The sequence below is a fragment of the Hesperophylax consimilis genome, chromosome 6 (genome assembly GCF_061612785.1).
Source record: "Hesperophylax consimilis isolate HC1 chromosome 6, BYU_Hcon_1.0, whole genome shotgun sequence".
NCBI lineage: Eukaryota > Metazoa > Arthropoda > Insecta > Trichoptera > Limnephilidae > Hesperophylax > Hesperophylax consimilis.
The window spans coordinates 36,085,399-36,093,463 of NC_142841.1; the positions used below are offsets into that span (position 1 = coordinate 36,085,399).

Genomic DNA, 8,065 nt, shown 5'->3' on the forward strand with positions numbered 1-8,065 from the left:
CCTGTTACACAAAATTGCCCCTTTAATAACGCCTGCTCGCGTCCCCTTTAGAGTTATATCCCAGTTTTCAAGTAGTTTGTGGGCTACGCTAGGTTTGTATAGACTGGTTTGTGATTTAATTCTAATACCTTTTTCCTATGTTCTTCTGCCTACTCTAACCCAAACTAAAAACCTAACCTATTTTGTAAAAAAATATTATTACTATATATGGCAACACTTTTCTTTTTTTGGTTGGCACTACTGAAATTTCAAAAGTAAATAGTTGTTAATTTGATTTTCTTAAGTCATAATTGATAAATAAAACATGGTTTCTATGTATCGCGTACAAAGTTTCAAAACCCTATAACTCAGTTAATAGTGCCGACCCCCACCTAATTCTTTCAGATTCGGATTCCCCAGCCCTAAATTAGTCTAAATCAAGTTCAATTTCGGTTATACTCCCATAAACCGAATTTTACCCTCAGATCGCGAAGTGCAATTTTATTAAACTTTGATCGGCTGTATCTCCCTCAATTTATTCTTCCGCGCCTTAATTCTTTTTTTAATGAGTTTCTACACACTTTTCTCATCTAGAAAGTGCATTTTTATTCAATTCCCAGAGTTTGGCGTAATCTGCATTTCACCCAATGCTTCAACCTTTTATTAATAAGTTCATACAACTGCAGTTGATCATTAAAGTTAATGTTCTGGTAGGTAGCGTACAAGAACTAGTGTAACTTTTACATAAGTTGCAAACATTTCCTGACGATGAAGGGCATAGAAACGGATAGAACCCTCCATTTTATATGAATAAAACTCTTGCTTGAACCAAAGAGAATTAGATAGTTGAAGAATAAGATCATTGTTTTGAGCAGTGAAATATAGCAAAAATGGTGCACAAACTTCGATATCAGAGGTGCAAGAAGAATATAAAGATATAATCATCGAGTTTTACTTTAGAAAAACAATAAAGATATATAATATTCCAAACTTAAGTCACCATCTTACTTTTCAATATTTCATAAAGGAAAAAAAGTTTTTGAATACAATCTACTTGGGTTACAATATACCTTAGTTACAAATGAATGAACAGAAGGAAATGAATTATTACCCCATAATTTTGGTTCCATATTAATATCCATTTTGTTACTCAATACAAACATGATAGATTCATTTATAATACACGTCATTATTATTTTCAATTTGTGATGAAATTAAAAAATGACAGCTGTCAAAATATAATTGCCATAAGTTTAAAATGTGTTAGAAAAATATAGTTTTAAGGCTGTTCAATTTTCCGGTAGGTGTCACCATTATCTGAAACCGGGGTCAATAGTTAAGATTGTAGACTCATATAATCATAAGCATTTTATGGACAAAATAACTATGAAAGTGAAATCTTAAAATTGTAATACAAAAGTTCATGTTTGCCATCACAGGCACATATATAAATTTAGTAAAAGTTTTAATAACTACTCGTGAGTGAAATTTTCTAATAAACGAGACAAATTTTTTTTATAACTTTGTGTAGTCATCTGATAATATTATTACTCCAGCGTCTGGACGGTGTAGGCCCTGTGATTGGTCAAATTCAAATTGTGTTTAAATAAGACTTTAAAGATTAAGACACCATTTCATACTGAAATAGAATCGCCACATGTAATACAATATTTCTTAAAAAATATCGTTTCTGCTCATACAATTTTTGGATAATATCGAAGAAAATATGTCTTAGAAAGTTCATAATCCATTGGATTAATTACATTACAGTGAAAATTATCCACAATTACGTGATAACGTTTGACGTTTGACGAAAAAAGCAGGCGTTAATTCAATATGGCCGATTCCCGATACGCATCGCGGCTAGGTGGCCGACAGAGCGCCCCTCTGGCGGTGAAGAAACGAATCAAATGACTGGCGCGTATATTTAAATATGCAAAATTACTTGAACATCAAGCATTTAATAATAAGATTTCTTCTGGAAGTTTAGTTCTACTTTGCAATGGCATTTTTCATTATTATTTATAATTTTTTTTTTGCTTATTAATTACATCTGATTTTATATTGACATGTTTTCTAATTTCTAAATTATTTATTTGCGATGCTTTAATCCTGAGTGAAGTATTTTAAGACCTGAATTTTTATCGAAAGTGTGATTCAAAAGATGATTTGCAAACTCATATTCACTATTTCCATTTAGAACCCTGAGATATTTTTTAGTTCTGACTTCAAAGTTTCTATTGGTTCTACCTTTGTAAAATAAATTACAAATCCAGCCCAATTGAGTTTATAAACACCTGATTTTTTTGTTTGATTTTCGCAATCTATATTATTAAGAATATATTTATTCATTCTGTTATTAGTGTAAAACGCCGGTTGAATAGTACCAGGAATGTTTATATATATATCATTTTAGAAGTGTCGTTATCCACAAACAGAATTCTACGCCATTGTTTATTTATATCTTAAGAACTAGGGTAAAAATACCGTTTGAAGATAATATGTTTAATTATTTTATTTAGTATTTCAACTATCAATTTATTAGAATAACCGTTATTAAATGTTATTTGTCTTATGAATATATTGTTTTATGGTTATATGCAAAAAAAAATTTCAGGTCTTAAAATACTTCACACAGGATATAAAGCATCACAAATAAATAATTTCGAAATTTTAGAAATAAGAGAACATGTTTATAAAAGTAGATGTAATTAACAAGAATTTTTTTTTATAAACTCTCTTTTAAATATTTTCCCACTTAACTGGTCTTTCATATTGTAATTCATAATTCTTATAAACCCAGCCTACTCTTACCCCTCCCCCCTCCTTCCACTTCTTTTTTCCAATTGTAATCTATATTTAATTTTTGACTTCGGTGTATACTTCGTTCATGAAACATGTATTGGTTGTATATAATAAAGTGAAGTTAAAAAAGTTATTTGTTTTTTAATAAAATAAAGTTTAATCGGATAACATTATTTTATCTATTTCCATTGTATATCAATGCATACGTACATAATAAAATGTAAACATTATATTTATTTATTAATTGGACAACTTGCATGGCGCCGCTTTTGTGAGATATTACCTCAGGGGCGCTATATTGTAATAATCTACCTTTATATATAGATTTTTACTCTCCTGATGAAGGTGTATATATAATCTAACTTTAAACTTTATTAGATACAGTAACAGTTTTAGGAAAAGAATTACCACCAGTTGGAGTAAAATTCACACCTTTTAATTAAACCGACTGCTAATCACATTGCACCATTACCCTCCTTTTATCCATAAACACGGGTACAATTAATCAATATGTAATAATGTATTATTTCAGTCAACTTTGTTGTAACTATCTTTAATTGTTGTGACAAACTATACGATATTGATTCAACTTATAGACATTGACGGTTGTAACACATATTTAAGCACTGCAAGTCTCCTATGAGCAAATTATATTAGGTACCATAACAGTTAATATCAGTTGTAGACATGTAGTCAATAATAGTGTTTCATTTGAAATAATCCATCACAAATACGTAAAATTTCATTTATTCAAACAACTGTCATTCTTATTATGCCTAAATTGAGCATGTTATTATTCATTAACTCCTTCCTGTTCCGTGTTTTAACAATATATACTCACCCTCTCTCTGTGAATGACCTAATATCTATCTATTAAATGTAAATGTAACGTACTAGACGAAAAAAATAATATTGACGAAAAAACATATAACAGCTATCAAGAATATCGTACCCACCAAAACGACCTCAATCTCAGTCCTTTAATTCTACACATGAATATAAGAAGTTTGGAACGAAACATGGATGAATTTTTGACAACAGTAAATAATGATCTCAGGAAGCCCGCTTGCATTGTGTTAACGGAAACACATTCAAGTGGCGAAGTGGCGTACTATATACCGGGATATACCTGTGTATCTACTACAAACCGAATTAACAAAAACAGTGGAATCGTTATGTTCGTACAACATAATTGTGACATATTGTGCGAGGAAGAAATTAATGTGAATGGAACAAACTGCTTACATGTACAAATGAAGTGTTATAACAAAAAAATGATATTATCTCTCTATACAGAACACACTCGTCTACTGTCTGTTTGTTTATAGAAGAATTAAGACATGTGTTATTAAACTACAGAAACGCGAATACTATAGTTGTAGGTGACATTAATTTAAATATATCGCACGATTATACATCGAACGATAAAGATAATTACTTAAATATGATGGCGGAATTGAATTATGTGTCGTGTATAAACTCTTACACCAGAAACGTCAATGGGCAACGTCCATCATGCATTGATCACATTTTCACAAATATCAAAGATATAAATAATTTAAACTCGGGAATTATAAAAACCTCAATTACCGACCATTACATGACTTCGCTACATTACAATTCAATAATACCTCAGGCGATAAACCAACATTGCGGACAAACTGCTAATAATAAAAAAGAAATATCTGTTGTTAATATCGAATCTTTGAAAAATAAATTGTCATCTGAATTATGGTTAGATATTCTCCGAAGTGATAACGTCAACGAGTGCTGTAAAATATTTGAAAATAGATTAACGAACTTTATAAATGATTCAAAAAAAATTATTCCAAAAGGAAATACAGCAAAATTTCGTAAAATCAAACCGTGGATAACACATGGGCTTGTTGTGTCCATAAGACGCAAAGAATGGCTTTATAAAGAAACAAAAAAAAAACCACTAGACATTAAATTAAATGTTCATTTTAGAGAATACAAAAATAAATTAACCACGCTCATAAAAAACACGAAAGAAAATTACTATAAAAATAAACTTGATGATTCTGAAAATGACAGTAAGAAAGTTTGGAATATAATCAATGAAATCATGGAAAATAAACAAAATACCAAAAGTAATACTATTAAGAGTGTAATACAAAACAATAACATAATTAACTGTATTGAAGAACCTAAAAAAGGAGCAAACGCTTTTAACGAATTCTTTGCAAATATCGGAAAGAGTCTAGCAGAAAAAATTACCGTGAAAAAAATAAATAAGATGTATATTGAAAATATTCCAAATATAGAAACTAAACTCGAACTCTTCGAACCAACCAATCCGTCTGAAATTGTACAAATTATATCAAAAATGCGAGGTGGTTCTGCTCCGGGATTTGACGGTCTCGCTGTAAAAACACTAAAAATCATTAAAAATTATATTTCTACACCAATCTCTCATATTATAAACAATAGATTTAAGACAGGAGTTTTCCCGAGCACGTATAAAAAAACCATAATCTCTCCAATATTTAAGTCCGGTAGCCCGGAGGACATTTCTAATTATAGACCCATTTCACTCTTATCTAATATATCGAAAATTTTTGAAAAAATTGTTAAAAAAAGACTAACTGCATTCTTAAAAAAAAACTCGATTATAAATGAAAATCAATTCGGTTTCACAGAGGGAAAAAGTACCCAAGATGCCATTGCAAAAATTTCATCTAGTATTCAGAGTGCCCTGGACAAATCAAATAAATGTATAGGAATTTTTATTGACTTAAAGAAAGCATTTGACAGCATTTCCCATGAAAGACTTATATTAAAATTAAAAGAAAATGGCATTGACCACTTAGCTCTTAAATGGATAGAAAGCTACTTAACAGAGAGACCTCAAATTGTAAAATTAAACCAAACCTTTAGTACACCACTAACAAGTACATTTGGCATTCCTCAAGGCACGGTCCTCGGACCATTACTATTTCTAATGTATGTAAATGACATTTTCCAACAGAAAATCAAAGGTGAATTAATCTCTTATGCTGATGATACTGTTTTATTAATAAAAGGTCAAACATGGGAACTAGTTAACAAACTTGCAAATGAATGTATTAATATCTTAAAATCATGGTTTGATAATAACCTACTCACACTTAATGCCAAAAAAACAACATATGTATTATTTTCACTACAAAAAATACCTAAACACAAAGTAAATATCATAATCCATGATGAAAATTGTGACAATGTCAACTGTAAACTACTTAATCCTATTTGTACTGTAATCAACTCTTCTTCTGAAATTAAATATCTTGGTGTGATCATCGATGAAAATTTGAAATGGAAAAGCCATATTACGGAGTTAGTAAAGAGAATAAGGAAATGTATATATATATTTGTTAGGTTAAGAAATATTTTAAATGTGAAAATACTAAAAAATGTATATTATGCTCTTGTCCACTCCCTGCTTATTTACGGAATCATAGGTTGGGGAGGATCTTATAAAAACAACCTAAACTCAGTAAAAGTCTCGCAAAAAATTATTATAAAGGTAATACTTAAAAAAAACTCTACTTTCCCAACAAAATTGCTTTTTAAAATGTTTCCAGTACCAAATATTGATGATATATTTAAGCAAACTTCAATTATAAAAATGTGTAAAGAAAAAAATAACACAGAATATCAAGAATTTTACAAACTGATGAGAAATGGAAATCAATTTATTACGCCAATCTTTAAAACAACTCAAATGCAAAACCATTATATTTACCAAGCCATAAAAAACTACAATAATCTCCCTTCCGAATTGCGCTGTATTACGAACCAACAAGAACAAATCAATAAAATCAAACTTTTTTTCAAAAAAAACTTATATTAAAAAAATATATGGATATATTATATTTATATTTTACACATAACATTGAATCACTGAAGTAAGAATCGTGGCTCCCTTATCAGGCACAAGAGCTCCTCTTTTCTGATAAGGTATACATGACCAATTATGTACCTAAATATTATATTTGCAAAAAAATGTATGTATTAATGTTACTATGATCTATATTAAAATAATAAAAAAAAAAAAAAAAAAAACTGTTGTTAATATCACTTAAACTGGGCGCAGCCCAACCAAGTGCCGCCCGCAGGGCCTAGCAGCAAAAACCCGCGGAGCGGGTTTTTAACTGCTAGTTAACTTTATTCTATGTTTACAAACATCTTACAAAGAACATAATTGGAATAATTTTGAATTATGAGTAAGTACCTGCCTAATAATATTGTGATGTTAAGGCGATGCCATACGTAGTAATGCAAAATCATGTGTTTTTGGTTTGAAAATTTGGTCGCCTAGAAATGCTTCAGATGCTTTAAATAAATATTGTGAGCATAATACATCTTGGCCTTTGAAATAATCGTGAATTTTTTACATAAGTCTTTTTATAAGCCCAGAAAAAAATAATTTATAAGGCCTATGAAAACTGCTTTTAAGTTCAAAATTTCCTACTTACAAACCCATTTTTGGTTATGATTTTATTGTATAATGTGGCAAATTAAGTTATTTATAAAATGATCGAAAAACATATAAATATTTTTGCCTGAACATCCACAAAATAAAATAAAAGGCACTTTATGGCCATTGGCCATGTTTTTTTCTTGCCTACATCAAAACAGCTGGATGGTGTTAAGCGGGAATTTAAGCCTTATCGCCATCTACGTAAGGAGTGTTATTGATGGCGGCTCGATTCAAAATATTACACGACGTAGTGCATCGCCTTAAAAGGCAAAAACCAAACTTTGGAGAATAGGTAGGTACCTACTTAGAGAGTAACCAGTAGGTAAATTTTCAACCGATAAAATTAGATAAACCTGTAAATGTTACTAGAAATTTGAATGTACGAAACTCTCAGAAGGAAACCCTCAATTTCACTCAGTTTATACAATTGTTTGGAATCTGGCTATCGGGAAGGAGATTGTATGTGTGTCCCACAAGCCTATGCTTCTTTACCATGTTCAGTCTTTACTGTATGCACGAATAGTCGGTAGCCGCTATGAGAATCGAATCAGATTCAGCCGACTACCACAAAACACCTCAATTATTACAACATAGCCAATACTATGTGTCATAAACAAAACTCTTTTATTTAGGAATCAAACATAGTATTTTTAGTATGATATATTTATTACTATTGAGTAGTGGCATTACTGGTTTTGGTTAGTATTCATCTTCTTTCGACTGGTGGAGGTACAAGGAGGAGAGAGAACATCTAGTTCTGCAAGTCTAGGGTTTGGTGTCGCCCTGGGGACCTCATCA

General features: G+C 30.4%; 1 protein-coding gene across 1 annotated transcript in view; it reads right to left on the minus strand.

The window, feature by feature from the left end:
• The window catches only part of LOC149423290 (fatty-acid amide hydrolase 2-B-like), a 100,892-nt gene extending 99,675 nt beyond the window's left edge, over positions 1-1,217 (minus strand). Inside the window, exon 1 of the mRNA XM_089632941.1 lies at positions 1,091-1,217. The gene's annotated coding sequence lies outside the window, so the exon portion shown is untranslated. The remainder of the gene's footprint in view (positions 1-1,090) is intronic.
• Positions 1,218-8,065: the final 6,848 nt, after the last annotated feature.